Source organism: Abramis brama (assembly GCF_963993115.1).
Source record: "Abramis brama genome assembly, chromosome: 4".
Classification (NCBI taxonomy): Eukaryota; Metazoa; Chordata; class Actinopteri; order Cypriniformes; family Leuciscidae; genus Abramis; species Abramis brama.
This window is the reverse complement of record NC_139966.1, coordinates 30,624,800-30,648,496: the sequence shown is the minus strand read 5'-3', so window position 1 is coordinate 30,648,496 and position 23,697 is coordinate 30,624,800. Positions and strand designations below refer to the sequence as shown.

Genomic DNA, 23,697 nt, shown 5'->3' with positions numbered 1-23,697 from the left:
GCCCCAGCAGACAAGAGACGGCTAAATTTAGCAACAATCTAAAAGCATAACATAAAAAAGACCATGTGACTCAAATGAATATTCTATTATTCATTACTGATTATTTTATGATTATAGTAGTTTATAGTAGTCTTATAGCCTGGCAAGCCAGACCTACATCAAGATGTTAGGTCTGGCAACTCACCATAGACACGGCTCAATCCGAGGGGCGGGATAAACGGCTGTCTTTCAAAATCCCTCTGCACGCAATAGGACAGCGCTTCAACCAACCAGAGCGTTTTCCCAACAGCGGAGCTAACGTTAGTTGATAGATTCAACTTTTGCCATATCTGGCTGGCAAAACTACGAACACATCTTCCTTTTTTTAAGAATGACTTAAGTGCCGTTCTTTGCTCTTTTCTCAAAGAAAAACTTAACTCCAAGTCCTCCAGAGTCGCGGCCAAAGCCGTTTCGAAAGACTGTTCTCCAGCAGCCGCCATTCTTTGTTTTCAACAAACCGTCGCAACTCTGTTGTCATTATGTTAAGCCCGCCCCGCCTACTCTATACACGATGTGATTGGCCTGACCCAATTTAGGTTTTTGCAGCTAGAAGGTCTATGGAGAGTTGCTAGACTACCCTGGCTGCAAAATACATTTTGCTGCCGCTAGGGTGCGTCTAGATTTCTAGGCTAGTCTTCTTAAGCAATATTAAAGGATTTGGGTGAGACAGACCAAAAAGATGATGCAAAAGGAGTTACATACTCCGTTTCTCATTCAAAACCAACCATATCACGTCCAGTGATTAATGATAGATATAAATATGAGTGCTGTTTAGATGAACGCATACATCAAATTTCTTTCAGTTTAACGCATTAAAAATATTTAATGCAGCATGAACAATTGCATTCTTAATATCGAAAGCGTTTAGTGTTTGAAAATGCCAAAAAATACCTGTCTTTCCATGAATAACGCTGGCCATCTGGATTGAACATCACTCACTAGTGGTTTTTATCAGTGATCTCTTTTCTCCTTAGAGCACATGTGCTTGCCATGGCAGCATCAATTAATTTATTATTAGGGTTTGTAACTTCTATCAGCAGAGCTCTCCTTTCTTCTTCGAGGGAGCTGGTGGTTTCGCCTTCTGGCATATCAGGCAAAAAAATGGTTTTAGACCGCCTCGGTTTCTTAAGGCGTCTTTTACCTGTGCCATCTGTGGAGACTGACAGTGCTGGACATCCTGCTACACGCAACTTCTGCCTGAAGTTTCCCATTTTAAAACTCAAACTGAACTTCCAGCAGTACCAGCCTGACGAAGACCCTGGCTCTTTTAAGCACGGATGTTTTTCAACCAAGGCTTTGGCTTTCAATTTGTTCCTGTAATGGGTATGGATTAAAGTTGAACATAACGTCTGCAAGTTTGTTTAGGATTTAAGTTTTAAGTTCCTTTGTAACATCTAAAAAGGAACCATCTTTTGTGTGTGCATCATTTGATCGCCAGAGCTTCAGTTCCGCATCATATGAAAAACTTGGAATGATGAGGGGCTCAGGCCAGCCCTTTGATTGACTGGGTGTACCCGACACCAATGATGATGCAGATGTGCTGGCGGTGTCATGGTTACTGCGGTCATTTAACTGTTTTTTTGGTGGTGTCTTCTGGATGATTTTCAGTGTCTCTCTCTCCTTTGGTAAATCTGTTAGTCTTCCGAATGTCCCATTAGAAGGGATTATCAAAATTCAAGTAGCAATACGCAGCTGGTCATACAAGACTCGAAATTGCAACCATTTTGGTTGTATATGCTCCAGAAATCTAATCTGTGCGACCCTTAAAATATATTTGGAAGAGTGCAAATAATTGTTGAGCTGTGACCCGTTTGCATTTCTCGTTCACTAATTACTGCACAGTATGTGCCTGCTGTGAGCTGATATATCACAAAATTACTGAGTGCAGGGCTTAAAGTATTCCGACGGGGGGGGCGAATTTCCGGCTTGAGGGCAGGTCCGGCCTCCGGCGCAGGCAAAATTTATGTATCAGGCTGCAAATTACAGTCGGAGGCACTTTAATCTGACTTGAATAACACACCGGTCCCCTTCAACCTACCTGTCACCACTATTGCCACCCGCTGGAGAACTCGACTGTTATATATTTGTCCCGATTTTCCGCGCATTTGTGAAAAAAACCTTGCCTTTCCCGCACTTCTTACGGTCCCTGAATGCATCTCACACGCAGCCTCGCTCTAACGTGCTTCTCTCGGAAACCAAAACAATGACTACGCAGATGCTGTAGCTAGTGTTAATGGCTTATTTACAACTTTAAACATCTAAAAGAAGCGGCGATGGGAGGTGGAAGACAGGCTTGTTGTTGTGGATTATGCAAAAGAAGTTTTGCAAAATGGACACTAATGATCGACCAGACAAGTCATCGGATAAAGAGGCGAAGAGCAGCAAGTTCTACGACTGATCCACAGTGAGTGTAGAGTTTATATGCTTATTCTGTGGAGTAAAGTCGGGCGAACGGGGTCGCTGTGTTGCCGCGCTTATCACCAGCGCTAAAATAAGCACTAAAAGGCTCTGTCACTCTCATGAATTCATTCGCTGCATCGGATCTGTCCATCCCCGGTACACCGCACGAGCACGGTGTCGGACAATCCTCGCTCCGCTACGTGCCTCCTTTCTCCAGCTGTGCGCGCAGTGAGACAGGTGTGCACGGGAAAGACACGCGGTGTAACGTGCACGTTAGTGCGAGCCGGTGTTGACCCACTGGACACAAGGTGAAAGTGGCAGAAAACAGACTGTGGCTCTAGTTCATTATTTTACAGCTCTAAATTTTCATTTGGGCTCAGTCCCACAGCTACAGCCAAATCTAACCAACAGCCTGATTAACAAAACATGTATGAGACTTAATCCTTTATTTACGAGATAATTTTTAAAAATATTAACTTCACATTTTGGTCTATACTTGTATTTTACCTCCCATATATTAAGTGTTTGCACAAATTGGAAATAAATTAGGTCCAAATGTAGAGTAAATGTGTAATAAAAAGTGTAATAAAAAATAAATATAGGCCTAGGCTACATTGCCTATATACAGTTGTCTCTATATCCTCCTGAGACCCAGCCCATTGACTTATGTCCACTGTAGTGGACATTTGAGTTTCATCCCTCTCCTTGGAATCTTTTGTGCAAGTCTCTTAATTCCTGCTGTACTGTACAGAGGACATCCTGGCCTTTTCAATTATATGTTATTTGATTGGCTGGGAGGCCGGGAACCCCCTCTATCTTTCAATCCAAAATGGACGGCATAGGAACAAGCACATTTTATGGAAAGATAAGAGGTGAGTCAAATATTGTTTGTCTATGGATTTGTTACTATGATAATCATATATTTTCTTGTTCATTAAGGTGTTAGGAATCATATATTTAGTTCTGATAGCAACTACATTATGTATCTTTTTAAAAATTTGCCATTTTATGAATGTCAATTATAGTGGACATCAGGACTATCTTCATGTAAATAATGACTCCACATTGTTATAGGAAACAGAACTGAAGCAGAAAGAATTCTTTACAAAATAGTCGAGGGAGATTCAGATTTAGAGTTGTCAGATGATGAGGGAGATGAGGATGAGTTTCAACCAGTGAGAGAAGACGATGATGAAGAAGAGGAAGGCGATGCAGAAGGCTCAGTTGAAGGGACAGATGCAGACACAGACACAGATACAGACAGGGATGAGCAGGAAACTCGACGCCCTCTGTGGGCCAGGAGTAATCTGTATGTTTGCAGTTCCACAATTTTAATTTCAGCTGCATTGAGTATTTAAACTGTTATTATTTATCATTTATTATTCTTTTTTTCCTTCATATCAGATTTGCACCTGTGTTACCTGGGCTTCCTGTGTGTCAAGATGACCCTACAACACGTGCAGACTGGAGTCCAATTGAATACTTTTCACAGTATATTGACAACAAGGTCTTTGAAGATTTGGCAACATACACAAATCAAAAAGAGCTGCAAAGCAGAGGAGTGTGTATGAACACTACACCACAAGAAATAAAAATCTTCTTTGGCATTTCAGTCCACATGGCTTGCCTTGGCTATCCCAGAATTAAAATGTTTTGGGCCAAAAAAACTAAAGTGCCAGTCATAAGTAGCAAAATGTCTAGGGATAGATTCTTCAGGATAAGAAACTCCCTCAAGATCGTCAATGACCTGGCTGTAACAGAGGAAACAAAGAAGGCAGATATTCTTTGGAAAGTTAGACCAATACTCGATCGTGTGCGGCAAGGCTGTCTCAGCCTTGCAAAGCCAGAAAGGGTCTGCATTGATGAGCAAATCATCCCATTCACAGGCCGTTGTCCAGTCAGGCAATATGTTGCAGTGTCTGGTTTGTGTCTGGTTTGTGTTTCCCCGGGTGTCCACTAGAGGTCTCTCTCCCTTACTGTCACATTCATTCTGGAACTGCATTTCCCACAATCCTTTGTCTGTTCTCATCACTCATCATTGCACACAGCTGTTTCCCATTACATTGTTTAGTTCTGTGTATAAATACCCTGTCTGTTTTAGTCCTTGTCACGGAGTCATTGTGGTATGTCACTTACACTTCTTGAAGTCTGTTTCCTGGTTTGAGTTTGTTTTGTTCCTTGTTTGTTTATTTTGTTATTGGACTGCTAACATGGATTTTGACCCCTGCATGGATGACGACGAATTGGATTGCCCTACAAATAAAAGTGTTGTATTTGGATCCACCTGTTTCTCTCCCTTTCCTTGGTGTGTGGATCGTGACACCATACAATGTATTGTTGGCTATTGCCACAAATCCTGTGCGACTGAGTGTTTTTGTGATCCAGGGTCACTAATGATTTGCTGGTCAAGAAACACTTCTGATTATTATCAATGTTCATATTTTTGTGGAAACTGTGATACATTTTGTATGTCAGGATTATTTGATGAATAGAAAGTTCAAAAGAACAGCATTTATTTGAAATAGAATCTTTCGTAACATTATAGCCTAAATATCTTTACTGTCACTTTTTATCAACTGAATGTGTCCTTGATTAATAAAAGTATTAATTACTTAAAACTATTGACCCCAAATGTTACCTGTATACAATAATTTTATGAAATTTATATCTATAACATCATTATTTGTTAGAAAGAAATTCTAAGTCAAGTTAAAAGAAATGGTGCACTTGTGTTTGTGATGTGATTTTTATAAATAAATAAAAAAAGTTTATGTTCAGGAAAATTCTATGAAATTTGTATGAAATCTGGTTTCAATTTTTTTTTTGTATAAAATGTATTGTTCATTGATCTCTTTAAATAGATTTTTAACTATATAAGGTCTTCGTGTCATTTGGAGCGACCACTTATGTGGTGCGACCAATAAAAGCAATCACTGTATTAAATGTAAAATAAAATATCTTATTTCTGTGGCTGAAATATGAATCACTGATACAGTATGCTTTAGTAAATTATATTTTTAAAACATATATATCAGTTTTATGTGATTTACAGGAAAAGTAAGTCTGTTAACTAGATTTAAGAAGGCAACTCAGAAATTATAGAACAAAAAAGGAGATCATTATTTACAAAAACTCAAAAGAAATGCAAAACTTGGTTTCTAAACACTTTAATTACTAAGCATGTTAAGGAAATTAATTAATTTTAAGATAAATCACGGTCGCACCACATGACATTTTTTAAGGCTACGGACCATTTATCTAGATGAAAAAACACTAAAATCACTTAAATTAAATTTTTTAAATGAATTTAGGTGTACACAACATCCTTAATGTTTGAACAATTGCAACAGGTATTATTTTTTTTAGTATTTTAAAATTGACCTGTCGAAAATCCTTATACGTCATTGACCCATTTATGATATTGGTATAGTTTTTTTTTTTTTTTTTTTTTTTTTTTTTTGTGGGTTGCGCTGTACATTGTATGATTTATACATTGTTTGATTTTTAAATTTCAATTTATGTAATTTGATTTATAAAAAAATAAGTTATGTATACAATAGTGTTTTGTGCATTTTGACCTGAATACTTTATTGATATTTATGATATTGGTATAGGTTTAGTGTTTCTTTTCTTTTTTCAACCGACGTTAGGTCAACTCTAAAGACTGGTCTTAACTAAGACCTACTTAGCAGTTAGGACCAGGCTTAGTAAAGCCCTGTTGGTGCAACCGGCTCCAGGTGTTTGCTATTTGATTAATTAACTGCTGTTAAAAATGAACCTGAGATGCTGTTGGTTACACACACCCTGACGAAGGCATGTTTAGGCTTTTAAAGGCTTTTAAACTTTTTTCTACTTATTTCGAGTGCCTTGGAGTTTCTAAGTTCTTAAATGTAGTTGACAGTTAAAAATTTGGCTTGGCTCATTAAAATTGGTCAAGAACCAACCTCACCCCCTGCCGCCTCAAGTTGCCACCCCACTCTGGGTAGTGCCACCCCTTTAAAAAATGTCTGGCTCCGCCACTGTGCTGGAGACCACTGTATTGTGTGTTTTAGGTTATCTTTGCCAATAAAATGTATTCAAATCTGAATTACATAACATTGTATCGGCTGTCAATCACGATGGGAGAGTAGACGAGTTACAGCATGTCCACCATCTCTTGTGGGGGTTTTGCATTAAGTCATTTGTGGTGCCCTTACCACATTGTGCCTCATATACTGTAAATGTTAGACCCAGTGACAGGCTGGCATGAAATGGCTTGCATAATACTAAGTAAGGAGCCCATAATATTTTTTGACTCATGGCTGAAGTTAAGTTTCTCCAGCTCTCCCAAGGTTGGCAAAAAAATAAATGCATCTCAAAATGCATCAGATTGATGCTTTAAAATATGGAATTTTCAAAATGTTCTTCCCGGGGGATCATGCACCCGGACCCCCCTAAAGGGGTAATATCCTTCTCACCTTTTTCACCCCTGACCCGTTTTCATGCCTGAAACGGGCTTGGTAAAAGTCCTGGTTGAGCCACAGAAAGTTCAGACTCAGGATTTTTTTTTTTTCACTTTAAGCCCTGTGAGTGTACCTTTAATAAAGAAAAAAGTATTTTGGAGTGAGCAGAAGTTGTTCAGCGGAGAGTTGGCTGGGCAGTTCTAAAGACACAAGATGCTCCAAGTGCACAGCTGAAAAATGTTCAATGAACAATACCTTACTAGCATATTTAAAAAAAAGCAACATTATACTATTCCAAAAGTTGGAAAATTTCTGAGTGTAACTTTAATGAAGTAAAAATATTTTTGGTGTAAGAAGAAGCCGTCTTTGGATGGTGTAGGAATACAGTGGGTAATAGTGGTTTAGTTCCTCAGGTTGTAGCAGAAGGAGATCAGCAGACAGTTGTCTAAACAGTTCAAAAGATCCGAGATGTTCCAAGTACACAGCTGAAAAAGGTTCAACAACGAACAATGCCTTGTTAGCCACTATGAGCAGTTTGACAATTTTCCCAAAATCAGGAATCCCACTTGTGCTGCCAACGGAGATGAACATTCCCTCTGAATATGTTGTTCCATGCAGAGAAAGTGTTGTTGCCAGGGAAACAGATATATTATGTTAATATTTCATCATATTTCCTGTTAATTGCCTGCTTTAGGCCATGGTCCAATATATCACAAGAAACAACAGAAACACTCTGTACTTCAAGTTCTGGCTTGAAAAGGCTGTGGACATATCAAGATAGTAGCCAAACATAAGATGGTACTTTGTGGCTAAAGTGAGTAAAATCTTTTTAAATTGTTGACATCGCAGACAACTTTTTAAAAAAAGCTATGTTTTCCCTCAAAGCGGATTGTCCAGAAGTTCAATAAAGGTCAGAAACAATGGATTAGGTTTAGGATAATGTTCCACAAAATGGTGTTTAGGTTTCAACTTAAAGTTAGGAAAAACCTCCAGCAACAACAGCCTGTGGTCAGAAATGTTTGACTCCAAAAAGCACACAGATACTTCAGTAAACGTAGGTGAAGCCAGAAGTTCAACAGTCACTTTTAACTCCAAAATGATACCCCAGGTTTTGTAATGTTCAGGTACCAAATGACCAATCATGAAAGGAAGTAGTCTCAATAGTGTCCAATTTTCATGTCCATTTCCTCCAATTGTCCGTTTAGCTTTGAACGTTATTGGTATTTTCTGAGGTCGATTAGACTTATCAGAAAACTTATTAGGAAAGTTTTGGATGACACTATTCAAATCATTAAGTGTGAAAAAGCCTCTTTCAATCAAATCTGACAGACACAAACAGAGCTCTGCTGGAACAATTCCTTCAAAAAGATCATGTAGAACATCAGGTGGAAAACCTGTTGATGAATGAAAATGTTCTAGTCTATTCAAAACACAGCTGGCCTTAACACCCTCAACACTTTTTAGTGTTTCATCTCTACTGAGACACAAAACATGGCCATCATGGGAAAGTTTAGTTCTGAATGATCCACTCCTAACTGGGACAGTTTGAAAGTCCTTTCGACTCGCAAGACAAAACCTACAACATTTGTCAACAGAGAAGGATTCTTGGAAACCTGCTAGTGTTAGATATCAGATGTTAAATATATCCAAAGTTCGTCGGAGTTGTAGATGTAGTTCATGGATTCACATGGAGCAGATTCACACGTTGTAAATGGACAGATGTTAACAGATGGACAGATGTTAACAGATGGACAGGATGAATTGGATGTACAAGATGGTTTTAAGTTACTACAAACGATACAATAAAAGGAAATCAAACTCATATAATTCATCAATAAACAACATATATACTCAATCCAAACAATTCAAATAAATAAATTCAAACAATACAATTGGCAAAAACAAACTTACTTAACGGATCTTAAGGAAATAACTCAAAGGACATGGTTGGGTCTCCATTCAAACACCCACACCTCACCAAAGCAAAAGAAACGAAGGAAGGAAGTAAGGCCTACTTATAGACCTTAACCAGGGAGTGTATGGGTAATGTAGTGTACTTGATTTAATAGTGTAGTTTGCTTGGAATTGTGGGATATGTAGTACATATATATGGGGGGGGGGGAGTAAAATGAAAGAAAAGGGCCAAATTCACAACAGCTAGTGAATGGGCTGCTAGATTATCTGCAGATACAAAAGCAACTGTTCCCTGAACATGTGCCCCTAGTCTTTTGATGTACAAACCTTGATTTTCAAGATGTTAAAGGTCTCTAAGTAGTGGTTCTAGAACAGCAGCATATCCATAGGTTTTCAAGTCATTGCTGTAACATAACAGTGCAAGATTAATAGATGATTAAGATGATCTATACCGAAGTGGTAGATTAGCCAGAACCCAATAGACGGCACAAATCTTGTGCTTTTTCCTTGAAGTGCCTAAAGGGTTACAAACCTCATAAAACCCATCTATTATTTCTTGAGTGGCTGACTTTGAAACGTGCAATAGTGTTTGCATTCGCAAAAAAAGGGATGTCAGTTTTCGCTGCAGGCATCATGTTCTTCAACATCAGAAATGGACTCATCCAATTCAACCACAGATGCACTACATTGATTGTCTTCATCCAAATTAGAATAATTCTCACAAAACAATTCTGGTCGAAAGTCCTTTACGCTACCTGAACTGTGAAAACGACTATGATGTGCTGTAAATGTGGAGTACACGAATGGAACGGAATGAACACTGCCGATAAGGGCATTTCACAGTTTCCTTATTTTTTAGATGACAGCATAAATGTGCCAAATACTGGCAAAGGTGGCAGGGTTCTGAAAAACCACATAAGTCACAGAGTATCTGAACAGTTAGGGGTTCTGATGAATTTTGTGATGGCCCATGCTGCCTCAAATGCCTTTTCAGGTCAATTTGTATTTTGAACATACAAACACAATCATTATACAAACATGGTAAGGGACAAAACCTGCTGTAGTGTCTGTGCTTTAGTGTATAATGCCTTGTTATTGTGCGTTGATTCGATGAACTATATGAGCAAAGCTGGCATGACCATTTCATTGAAACTGTCACAATCCAGGGAAGGGGGGGACCATTTCCTAAAAATGTACAAACATCAATTAATATTCATGTATATTAAGTAGTGTACACAGACCAGTATTATTCTTTAGTTAACTTATTTTCCCCACTTTGCATAGAGTGAGATGGTCTGCCGAAACACAAGTGGAGAGATAATGACTGTTAATGTCACTTATTTCAAATGAAATCTCCTCAGCAGCTTTTAAAATGGCTTCCAATTGGTTCCTTCCATAAAAGGATGGCTTCTTGAGGGTAAGGCTTTTGGGCAGTCCAGCAACTTTTATGGTCATGCCCTGATTCACCAGGGACTGGTAGGGGAGCCTTCCAGTAAATCCGGCCTCCTCTGAAAGACACGGGCACACATGCATGCTCACGTTACACAATGTTACACAGTAGGGCAATTGTGACACTTCCCTCCTCTTGATAGCCAGTGTACAGGCTGCAAACAGTCATTTTGCAGTTTCATAATCTTATGGTTGATGGGCACATTAGATAAATAACTTTTTCATTTCATAATAATGCCATGGATTCATGAAGGTATAATATGTTATCAAGATTAGCAGCTTACTACATTTTTGGTTGAACAGATCTTGCACTTTTCCCAACAGCACATTGACTTGATCTTTGGCACTGGGTGTTACAGCTGAGGAGCTGGCTACAGATGTAACAACAGACAGCGATTAATATCATAAAACTGTATTATGTATATTTGCACTATTACAGGCCTGAGTCCATTTCTGTGGATTTTCATAAAACCAATATTACCTTTAAAATGCAGTGCAAAGTTGTTCACAGTGTCCATTGAGTCAAGGTAATCAGTGGATCCTTTGCTGCTCAGTTCATATGTCACATGCAGGTTGAAGCAGAGAGGATGCAGGATCTGAATGCAGCAGGCTTTTATTGAACAAACTCAAAATGAAACAAAACACTCAGGATTCTCACAGACAGAAACAGATCAGGCACAGAACAAAGGGTTTAAATACACAGGGACAAAATCAAGGAAACAAGACAGCTGACATGACTAATGAGGCACAGGATACTGATAAGGAGGTGAACAGGATACTGAATCAAAGAGACACACTAGGAAAACTGGGTCAAATTAACAAGCAAACATGAACTAAAAAACACTATACGTGACAGAACCTCCCCCCTCCCGTCATGACCTTGTGCTGTATTACATCAACAGGGGTGGGAGCGTGGGCAACGGAGCCCTAGGATTATCAGCCTTCGTGGCCTTACCCAGGGACCCAGGCCTGGCCACTATGGCTATGGGGTGAGCTCGGCAACTCTTTTTTATCATTGCTTCAACATTTTATCATTTCTTACTCTTACACATACACACAAATGCACATTTACAAATGTAAGCACATTCACATACACGCACGTATAACGTTATGCCTGCACGAGTAGATAAGTAGCCTACCCGATGAAAATGAACTCTCCGTCTGCTCATCTGCTCCAGATTCAGTTTCTAGTGGGGATGAAGCCGACTTTCTTGAAGGAATAGATCCGTCCCAGGACATGTAAGTATATATTCATGAAATATGCTTTGCTTCTTAGAGAATAAATGAAACAAACATAGAATGAACCTGAGCGCATGACGCGCCATTTACTAATTTACACATTTAGTCAGTTCTATATTGCTATATTCTATATTACATTTACATCTAACATGCAGAAGATGCTGCCAATGACAGAAAAAAGGCACAGATGAGTATGACTGTCTGTGGCCTCTATATGACAGTTTACATGTGGCCTGCAAAGCTGTCTACCACCCTGACAGAAACCTTTCTGTGGATGAGCGTATGGTAGCCACCAAAGCCAGAATCAGCCTGAAGCAGTACATAAAAAATATGCCAACAAAGTGGGGAATAAAACTGTTTGTGTTGTGTGATTGTAGTGGCTACACAGTGGATTTCAACATTTACACAGGGAAGTCCAATGTTGCAAGTGGGAAGGGACTTTCATTTGATGCAGTGATGTCGCTGGTCAGAAAGGAGTTCTTAGGATCTGGATATCACATTTACTGTGATCATTTTTATACCAGCCCAGTACTCTTTCAGCACCTTTATGACCTGGGGTTTGGAGCCTGTGCATCAGGGACACAAAAATTGGTGTCCCAAACACCAAAGTGAATGCGCTGACAAAGAAATCTCCATGGTGATCAATAAGGTGGATCAGACCAGCACAGGAGAGCTACCAGCAATTACCTGTTGCCATTTCTGGTACAGTTGGCTAAAAAAAAAAGCCACACAGGGGCGCAGGAAATGCAGGCTGTGTGGGAAATGCACTCCGTTCATGTGTTAGGCATGCCAAATATCCCTCTGTGTTATTCTGGACAGGAACTGTCAAGTCTTATCACAGCTAGGGTTGCCTGTGTATATGTAGGGGTGCCTATCTGTATGTTAAGGTCTGATAATGTAGTTTATTGTACAGTTTATTATTATTTTTTACACAAGAAATGTTCTGACAGGGTCTATTTATTTTATATTTTTACCAATTAAATGTTCAATTAATATTCAAAAGCAAAATGTTATCTGTTTGACCGCACAAACACACTCCATTCATATGTGAGGCATGCCAAGTGCCCATCTGCATTATTCTGGACAGGAAGTGTAATCACAGCCTTTCTGCATGTTAAGTTCTGATAATGTACAGTTTTTTTTGTTTGTTTTTTTTTTGCAACATATTTTTATTAAAAACTGAATCGAGTTACATAGAATTGACAATTTTTACAATTAAAATTTTTAAACAGATAACAGAAAACAAGAAAAGAAAAAGACATAACCAAACCACCCCACCCCACCCTGGCTTACTTAAAATCATATACAAATATAAAATATAACAGGACTTAGTCTGGTAAAACTTGCAAGTCTGCAAAATATGATAGAAAAGGCTGCCAGATATAAAAAAACTTATCAGTGTTTCCTCTCATTGCATACTTAATTTTCTCAAGTTTTAAGAAATGCATAGCATCAGTAAGCCACTGTGAAACTGATGGAGGATTTGGAGATTTCCACTGTAAGAGAATTCGACGTCTGGCCAATAAAGATGTGAATTTGAGAATTTCTTTCTGTGCCCAATTAAATCGATCTGATTTGTCTGGGGTCCCAAAAATAGCAATTAAGGGGCAAGGTTGAAGGTGTATTCCTATTATAATTGAAATTATGTTGAAAAAACCAGACCAAAAGTTGTATAACCGTGGACAAAGAAAAAACATGTGGCTCAAATGACAACATGGATTAAGACATTGTTCACATTTATCCTCAACTCCAGGGAAAATTGCAGATAATCTTGCTTTGGAGAAATGGACCCTGTGTACAACCTTGAAATGAATCAGTACAAGACGTGCACAAGATGATACAGTACTCAGTCTATCAATGACCTCTTGCCACCACTCCTTACTGAATTGTTGTCCCAGTTCCTCCTCCCAAGCAGTTTTTGTTTTTGAGTTTGTGTAGTTACAAAGATCCAGAATACAGTTATAAGTTTCTGAAACAATCCCTCTTTGTTGTGGCTTAAAATCAAGCAATCTATCCCATGGTTGTTGAGGAGGTAAGAAGGGAAAATTTGAAAAACTTTTTGAAACAAAGTGCCGAACTTGAAGGTACCTAAAGAAATGGTTCGCAGGTAATCCATACAACGATGACACATTGGTAAAACTTCCAAAGATACCATTGGAATACAAATCAGCAAAACAACGTATACCTTTGTTATGCCATATTAAAAAAGTAGAGTCAAGAGATGAGGGAGGGAACAAATGATTCCTACACAGTGGACCAACTGGAGATGATGTTACAAATTTGAAATGTTTCCTGAATTGATACCAAACTTTTAAAGTGTTAAGCACCACAGGGTTTTTAACATACAGCGAGATTTTGGTTGGAAGAGAGGAGTGTATGAGGGCAGATATAGAGGATTTCGGACAGCAAGAAAGGGCTTCCAGTTTGCACCAAGGCAAATAAGGAAACTCAATCCAGCGTCGTATTTTATGAATATGAATAGCCCAGTAGTAAAATTGGAAGTTCGGTAGAGCAAGACCACCACCAAACTTACATTGCTGAAGTAATGACCTGCGGACCCGTGGAGGCTTCGGACACCATATAAAGGAACTTATCATTTTGTCTAAGGAGTCAAAGAAATATTTAGGTAAAAATAGAGGAATTGATTGAAACAAAAAAAAAGAAATTTAGGTAAAACATTCATTTTAATAACATTGATCATTGAAGAGGTAGATTATTCCATCTCTGGAGATCAGATTTAATTTTAGCCAAAAGTGGGGAAAAGTTAGCAGACAGAAGACCGGAAAATGTCCGTGTCACATTAATACCGAGATATTTGAAGCCAGAGTGACTGATATTAAAGGGCAAGTCAGTTTGTTGAAGTGACAAACCCGCTGTATTAATGGGATAGCATTCGCTCTTTTGTAAATTAATTTTATATCCAGAAAAAGAACTAAATGCTTTAAGAGTGGACAAAATAGTAGGAAGACAGGATACTGGGTCAGATACATAAACGATGTTCAATGTCATTGCGAAAAACACCTTTAAAACAGGTGGAGGATCTTAACATAATGGAGAGCGGTTCGATAGCCAAGGCGAACAAAGATGGTGACAGGGGACAACCCTGACGCGTCCCTCGCTCTAATGGAAAATATTCAGAGCGGATGTCATTTGTTTGAACACAAGCTTGTGGTGATGTATATAATAATCTCACCCAATTTATAAATTTATCTCCTAAGCCAAATTTTTTTAATACGGCAAATAAATATCCCCACTCCACCCTGTCGAATGCCTTCTCAGCATCTAATGATATTACAAGCTCAGGTAAATCTGTTGTTTGGGCCGAATAAATTATGTTTAATTTATGTTTAATTTAAGAGCCACAGAGGTTAGGATCCTTGTCAGGCTTTAAGAGAAGAGATATTGAGGCTTGAGTGAGTGTGGGAGGTAGCAAACCGTTTTCCAAAGATTCATTATACATCTTCAAAAGTAAAGGGGCCAATTTATCACTGAATTTCTTAAAAAACTCTACTGTAAATCCATCAGGACCTGGAGCTTTATTTGACTGCATTGCTTTGATAGAAAGCAGTAATTCTTCCAAGGAAAGAGGAGCATCCAATTCCCTCACACAATCACAATCAATAGTAGGATTTTCAAGGTTATCCAGAAACTGATTCATCATGGTGGTATTTGTCGGAAATTCTGATTTGTACAGAGAAGAGTAGAATAACCTAAACGCCGCATTAATTTCCTTAGGATCTGTGACAGGTATACCAGAAGAATTCTTAATTTGGGGTATGAGACGTGAGGTGGATTGCCATTTTAACTGGTGTGCCAATAACCGATTAGCTTTATCACCGTGTTCATAAAAAGTACCACGAGCTAATAATAACATTCGCTCTGCGCTTTTAGATGAAATTAGATCGAACTCTGTCTGGAGATCAAGACGCTTCTTAAATAGCTCTGGGGAGGGGTCAGATGCACATTCTTGATCAAGGTTACCGATAGCTAACAAAAGTTCTGACAGCCTTGTTTTATGTTTTTTATTGAAGTAGGAGGAGTACGAGATAATCTGTCCCCTGAGAAATGCTTTCAATGACTCCCAAAGCAATGAATATGATGTAGCCTCATTCTGATTAAAAGAGAGAAACTCATCAATAGAATTGGAAATAAAATCACAAAATGTTTTATCTGCCAGTAATAAAGAATTTAGTCTCCAAGGCGGAGCAGAATATTTATGTATGGATAATTGAACATCAAGAAACAATGGAGCATGATCGGATATTAGAATGGCTGAATAATCGAACGATTAATACTGTTATCTATAAAAAAGTAATCAATTCTTGAGTAAGACTGATGTACCTGGGAGAAGAAAGAAAACTTTTTGGCTGAGGGTTACGATGCCTCCAAGGATCCACCAAACCACTCTGAGTCATGAAATCAGCAACCACTGTGCGGGGACTAGATCTGTCCAACACTGGGTCAAACACACAATTCAGATCACCTCCAAAAATTAACAAATGGGTGTTTAAATGAGGTATGCTGCTAAGTAGTCTATTGGCAAAATCAACATCATCAAAATTAGGTGCATAGACGTTGACAAGCAACACCTTGGTCTGCATTAATGTACCTGCCACTATGAGATATCTGCCATTTTTATCTGCAATAACCTCACTAGATAGAAATTTAACTTTTTTACCAATTAAAATAGCAACTCCTCTGGCTTTGGAGTTAAAATTGGAATGGTGGATCTGACCTATCCAGGAAGACCGGAGCCTGTGATGGTCCTTAAGTCTAAGATGGGTTTCCTGCAAAAACACAATGTCAGCGCTTAGCCGCTTCAGATGGGTAAAAACCCTGGATCTTTTAACAGGATTGCTCATACCTTGTATATTCCAAGTGAGAAAACAAATTGGCTTGCCCGTATTAGGATTCAAATTAACATTAGCAGAACACATTTAGAATAAATAAGAAAACCAGAAAGCCAGGGTGAGTGACCTCCCCAAATTCCCACCCATACACATACATAACCCCATGTACCCAAATACACCAAAACAAAGTCTCCATAAGGGAGACAGCAGTGCAAAACAGGGAAAACTGTCGCCACAACAGTGACAACTCGGAGAATCACTTAAGCTAAACCTAAGAGACACTCCCACAGAATCAATTGGCATTAAGGCTCAGCTAATACTGATATACCCCATAACGGGTCGATCTAACAGTAATAAGATATGAATCAAGTGCGTTGCTAACTAGGCCTAATTTAAATTGTAAAGAGGAAATATAGGCTAAACACTTTGCTCATCATAAATAAACTTATATTATAAACATAACATTGAGCTAAAGTAGAGCATTATTACACCTCGATTTAAATTCACCAAAAAAATGATAACGAGAGATGAAGGAATCTCAAGTTAACAAATAAATAGGCCTAACATAACGTTAATTATATAAACACAGGATGTAAACAATATTCGAATGTAAACTGAAGGCATGATATAACTGTAAGACGCCACTTGTAAATATTACCCAAGGTTTATCTTCTCGACATAAGCTTTAGCATCGTCCGCTGAAACAAAGTCCTTTTCCACACCTCCATAGGTGATCCGCAGCCGGGCCAGGTAGAAAAGACCATAGCGGACCCCCTCAACGCCTCGCAGGTGCTTCCTAACTTCGTTGAAGGCAGCCCTGGCTCGGGCCACCTTGGCAGTGTGATCGGGGAAAATGCTAATCCTCACGATAATGGGACGAGGTCGCTCATCAGGTCTGGGCCTCGGCTGGGCTGATCTGTGTGCTCGGTCTAATAGCGGCTCTTTATCCAACTTCAGTACGTCCTTTAGCAGGGCGGCGACCGCGGTAGTGTTAACAACCGTGTCTTCAGAAACACCAACGATTCTTATGTTTTGGCGGCGTGATCTGGATTCGAGGTCCACTTGTTCTCCAACTTGGAAAAATCGGAAATTAAGCGTTCATATTTGCACTTCAGATCAACGATGTCGTCAGTACATGACGAAAGGGATACCTCCACTTCACCCACAGTACCTTTGAGTAAGGCTAACTCGGCATCCGCAGCTGCTTTATCATTTGCCAGCTGGGTTTTCACGGCTTGCAAGTCCGCTCTGATTGTAGACAGGTCGTCTCCCAGTGCTGCTCGGAGTTCGGTTTTAAAAATCTCCGCAATATCTTGTCTCAAACACGTTAGCAGTTCGAGCTTCAAGGCGTCCGCATCTGTAACGTTAGCTTGAGCGTCAGGCCTGGGCGAGGTCGAGCCGCGAGGCGGAGACGACCCACCCGCAACTGAGGGTGTCACCTGTGAATCAGGCCTCTGCTGGGTTGTAGCACGAAGTTTAGTGTTCCTTCCAGACATTGTAACTCTTTCAAACTGAGTGCTAACAAGAACGGAATTCACTTGGGTATCTGTTTAAAAGATTTGCCCCAAAAAAAACGCTGATAAATAACGATTTAGTCGAATATCTGCGGGAGCCTCTAAACACACGTCCTACTCCATTGGCTGCTCAGCAACGCCCGTACAGTTTTTTTTTATAATAATGTAATGTACACTAAACTTAATTGTAGTGTATAATAGAATAGTGTAATTGAATACTTTACATGGTATTTTTTTTACCCCTTTTTTTGTTTGACTCCACAATGCACTGTTTATAAAAATGAGTGTATCTTACAAACTAATTTATGTAAACAGTTCAAATCAATTGTGTGTAGTTTTAAAGTGTTTTATGCAAGTATTTTTACATTGACAAGTTTGATGTTGACATTTGTGATATTTCTGTATGTAATAAAATATGTAATAATTTTATTTTACTGGTAACAGCCCTATAGTAGTGCCTTATTAACTGAATTGATCAGTTACATGATGATGCATATAGCCTACTTTTTAATAAGGTTTTAAAAAATACCCCAGGAAATCAATTTATAGCGGAAATATCACCTCTTTATGGAAAAGTTTTTTTCTGTTGCTGTCAACATAGTTTTTGGAAGATACATTAAAAATGCAGTTAGCTTATGTGTACGAATCTACAATGCATGGCATAAAATGTGGTTAATAGGGGATAATTTGATGCTCTTCCGTGTCAAAGTGTCTGTTATCAATGGATTCTGTTCATGTGTGCCCAGACCTTTTAGAAATCACGACCAGCTGATGTTTTACAGCCATGTCCGGAAAAAAGAGTAGGCCTATGTATGGTAAACCTATAAACATACAGTTAGGGTGATATAAGATTTTGTCCATATTGCCCATCTCTAAGTCATTTATTCCACAAACCTCTTGCGTATTGTTTGGTCACACCACAAGGTGTCACTGTGGCCTCAAAGCTTCAGCACTGCCACTCTGAGCTCGATTGCTATGTCTGAGGTAAAACACTCATTAGCATACAGAGCAATAAATGTATAAATAAATAAATGTGAAAATAAATAAAAGTGAAAATGAATACATGCATAAATAAATAAATGAAAAAATAAATAAATGTGGAAGAAAATATAATTATACATAAATAATGAAATAAAAGTATAAATAGTACAATAAATTTTACATTTCTGAGCATATTTATTTATGCATTTATTTATTTATTATTAGGTCAGGTTTGGCATTCCATACTTATTATCACATTTATTTATCTATTTATTCATTTATCTATTTATTTATTCATTTTTAATTTCTGCAAGTTTGGTCCTCCATATGCTGCAGTGTGGTTCATATTATACCAGTCTACCATTTAGATCCCTTTACAGTTAAACCACTGTCTTGATTACTTTTGACTCTTAACAACCTATATTACTAACAATAATTTGTTATGTTATTTAATGTTTTGTTATCCCTCTGATGCACATCTCAATAAATATTATTCAGGAATGATATATCAATAATAGGATTCATTATACATGGATGTGATGTTAAAAGAAACAAATATTTTCATAATTTGTGCAGCAAGATATCAACACATAGGTTATGTCTAATAAACTGCTGATGTACAGTATATGAAGAGTTCAGATGCAAAAGCCTCTAAGTGCCATCTGAAATTTTCTTCTAGAATGATAATTTTTATCAAGCTCGTATATTTCAATAATTTCACTTAAATGGCAATGCAAATTACATATTAATTGTCATTTAAGTGAAATTACTTAACTTAAATATACAAGCTTCATAAAAATGATCATTCTAGAAGAAAATTTCAGATTGCACTTAGAGGCTTTGCATCTGAACTCTTCATATATATATATATATATATATATATATATATATATTCCTTCAGAGAGTGCACTCAAGTGGCATGCAGATTACATCAAGAAAAAGGATGTCAGCATCAGATAACGATGGTGGTGGTGAATGCAGTGATAAAACAAGCAAAACTTAATAATGGCAAGCAGGACGATGTCGACAGCCGTGAGAACGATGCAAAATCAAGTGTCTCATGGAGGAGCTCTGGACTGATAAAAAGAGGAGAGAGGACCAGGGGCCTCATTTATAAAACAGGGTTAGGGTTAGGGTTAGGGTGTATATAAAACAGGCCCTGAAAGAGGCGTATGAACAAAACAGGCCCTGAAAGAGGCTGTGATGGATTTTTTAATTAATCAACTTTAATTAATCAACTAACATTTGTTTTTCTTGCAGGAACAACATGCATATGCTTTTAAATGTTTCCAAACTCTTTGGGGAAAACTTGTGACTTTGATTGTGTGTGTGTTTGTGTATAAATAACAATTAAGGGAAGTAAAACTAGACAGATGACTAGTTTCCAAACCTTGTAATAAGTAAAATCACAAAAACAGTGTTTGCTTGTGCCAGTGACAGAGGAAAAAGGTTGGGGCTTTTGAACCAATCATATTGAAGGTGACATGTTAGTCTTATTTGTTTTCACGATTCTATAAAAACTGTTATAACCGTGTTTTACAGTGGGATTATTAATGGAATTTGTCTGAGATCCTCTGGCCTTGCTTTTTGGGAGAGATTCCCTAAGAACTGCTCGGGAAGATCTCCTGGCCGTGATTAAAGCATTTAAAGGTCCCGTATTATGCCCCTTTTCACAAGATGTAAAATAAGTCTCTGATGTCCCCAGAGTGTGTATGTGAAGTTTCAGCTCAAAATACCCAACAGATCATTTTTTACAGCATGTTTAAATTGTCATTTTTTGGGGCTCAGAAAAACGCGCTGTTTTAGTGTGTGCCCTTTAAATGCAAATAAGCTGCTGCTGGACGACCCAGGGGGCGGAGCTTCACGAGCTCGCACTCAGTCTGTCAGGACAATTTCATCTCACAGAATGATGATAATATCAGAAACTCTCAGTAACGGTGTTCATTTCGAGTCGGACAATAATGCCTACAGAGTCAGAGTGCTGTATAGAGATGAAACAGGTATAGTTTAGTACTTTAATTACGGTTATTATAACGTATTTGTCATCTGCTTGTATGTATCCATTATTTATTAATAGCCTACAAGTCTGCTGTTTCGGACCAGGTCCAAATGATGATCAAACATATACTGATGAGTTTAATAAAGTTTATTGTATCACACAAAAGATGAAGCGTCAGTTTTACTTAAGAAAATCACCGTAAGAGCTGAGTAAACACAGTAAGTTATAAGAAGTGCGCAAGTACATAAACGAATTTCGGTAGAGTTGAGGGAGCATTCCTGTGGGCGGAGGTCAGTCAAAAAACTGTTCTACTGACGTCATTAAAGAAGGAAGTAGAGGGATGTAGTCCAAACGGGCCGTTCGATGTAGGCGACTTCTGTTAAATAAAATATCTCGCTTGGCATCCCAGACAGCATGGTAACATTGATTCAATATTGAGTTTTGATCCAAACCATCATTTTGGTTGACATCAAAATTTCAATGTTTAAAGTGTGTTGGATCAGCATTGAAATGTTGATGAAAGTGAACAGCACACATGGGTGAAGACAGTGACATTGAACTAACAGTGAGTCTTAGTTTATGAGCACAATATCTTGCAGGCATGTATCTGTGCAAAACACTACTGGGTGTTTCCCAATCAGTGGGGCGTTTCAGTTCATGATGGGCACTTTCAATGGTGTTACCTCATTTGCTCTAATACACTGGGGGTTTGGTTTAGGGGTGGGCCCTCATGATTTTAGCAAGTCTTTTGAAAAATGGTTGAAAAACACCAATTGTAGTTTGAAAATTGGCACTAATTGGTATACGCCCATTTTGGTTTTGCATGTGGGCTTCTCAGTAGTTAATTGATGCTTCCTTATTAGAGAGAAAACACAAGGTGCATCCTATACGGAAGTCTTGTGTGTTTGACATGTGTGGCAGAGTGGGGGCTAAAAGAGCAAAGCTAGACAGCAAGGAAGTTAACATTAAATAAACTGATAAGATTTTCAATGTAGCCAACTACGCCACCTTGGGACTTTCGCCCAAGGATATACTCAGACAACACAGGTTAGTTTCTTTGGCAAAGAGGACTGAGACGGTTCTGACAATTAAAAACACAACAATTTATTACAAAATCTTCTCACATTGAAAAAACACATTCACTAATAAATACCTTCCAAACATTTACCTCTTAATTACCTACATGTTAGTACAAAAAGGAAGGCATTTAAATTACAATTAAATTAAAATAAAATAAAGAAAGAAAAACAAAAAAAACAAAGACTGGGGGTTAATCAAAGACACTAACAGGAGAAAGAATCTCTGACCCACCTTGTAAGTAATCACTCACTACACCCACACGTTAGTGTCCCACACTACAAAGGCAATGAAACAAATCCACACTCAAGTGTGTTTAACACTGCACCCCAAATGGAGGTGGGCCAAATTACCCCCGTTCAGATGTCCCAGAGAGAACCCACTTAAGTTACAGATTCCATAAAAATAAATAACCAAAACAAATTTATAAGGGAGACAAAAACAGCAGCGTAGTTTGGGGTCCGTGTATCCTGCTGATTACAGATGCACTTAGACGGCTCTGAGCTGGAAGCACGCCGTTAGGCACGCCCCCCCAACTGCATCAGGACAATGTATATAAAATGACTGCATGCTACATGCCCTCGCTGCACTGTAGCAACTGAGATTGGACAAATAAGCGACCCAAACTACACGACTCCATCAGGAAAAGGCAGAAAAAGGGACAGCAAGAGAGTAACCAGAAACAGCTAAACAAACTCTGCTATGGGTGTCTTGCTTTTATTATAAGTGCAATCATGATAATGATCATGATAATCAAGAAAGTTACACTGCAAACATAGCCCATGTCTTGCATCCATCAGTGTTTGCATGCAGAGCACATTGCTCCTTTAGTAGGAATGAAGGCTGACGAAGATGGACAATAAAAAAAAAAGCACCCCCCTCCAGATAATGCTGAAATTGATTATACACCGAGTTGTTGTCGACAGCATAATCACCTGACCTGGGACTTGATGATACCCTGTGCCTTATCACTGCTTAATCAGGTAATCATTCATATTCCTGAATCTGTATTAAATTTGAGAAATGTAACTGATTTCCAATCAGTTTAGCTTGATTCCACTGAAACACAATAACAAAAAACATCTTGTGTTTATTAAGAAAGTGACTGACATGGCTATTTTGTTATATTTAAAGAGATTAAGGTCTACATAAGGTGAATCTGCAACTTTAAAGGGATAGTTCAGCCCGAAATGAAAATTCTGTCATCATTTACTCACCCTCAAGTTGTTCCAAACCTGTATGAATTTCTTTCTTCTGCTGCACACAAAAGAAGATAGAGTGAAGAATGTTGGCATCCAGACAGTTGATGGTAGCCATTGACTTCCATGGTATTTATTTTCTACTATGGAAATCAATGGCCACCGTCAACTTTCTGGTTACCAACATTCTTTAAAATATCTTCTTTTGTGTTCAACAGAAGAAAGAAACTCATACAGGTTTGGAACAACTTGAGGGTGAGTAAATGATGACAGAATTTTCATTTCAGGCTGAACCATCCCTTTAAAGAAATTTTCATTGAAAAAACCTAAGTTCTTTTATTTTACAAGATAAACTTGTTACTTGAACGCTATGTAGTTTCACAGAAAATGAACTGAGATAGTGGCTGCGTCCGAAACCGCATACTCAATGAGTAGGTACTTAATTTCAATGAGTACTTACTTAACGAGCGCTAAAAGAGTAGGTACTTTATAGCCAGATCTCGTTGAGTATGAATGCGAACCGGACATCTGCCATGTTGACGTTATCATGTGACCTACGACGCGTTATCACACGCGGAACAACTTAAAAGATTT

General features: G+C 38.4%; 1 protein-coding gene and 1 long non-coding RNA gene across 2 annotated transcripts in view; both read left to right on the top strand.

The window, feature by feature from the left end:
• The window catches only part of LOC311081797 (uncharacterized protein), a 118,527-nt gene that overhangs the window by 24,334 nt on the left and 70,496 nt on the right, over window positions 1-23,697 (top strand). The window lies entirely within an intron of this gene.
• Window positions 3,499-4,718, top strand: LOC311081885. The gene is made up of 2 exons (XR_014606041.1): window positions 3,499-3,748; window positions 3,844-4,718. It is a non-coding gene; the product is annotated as an uncharacterized lncRNA (long non-coding RNA).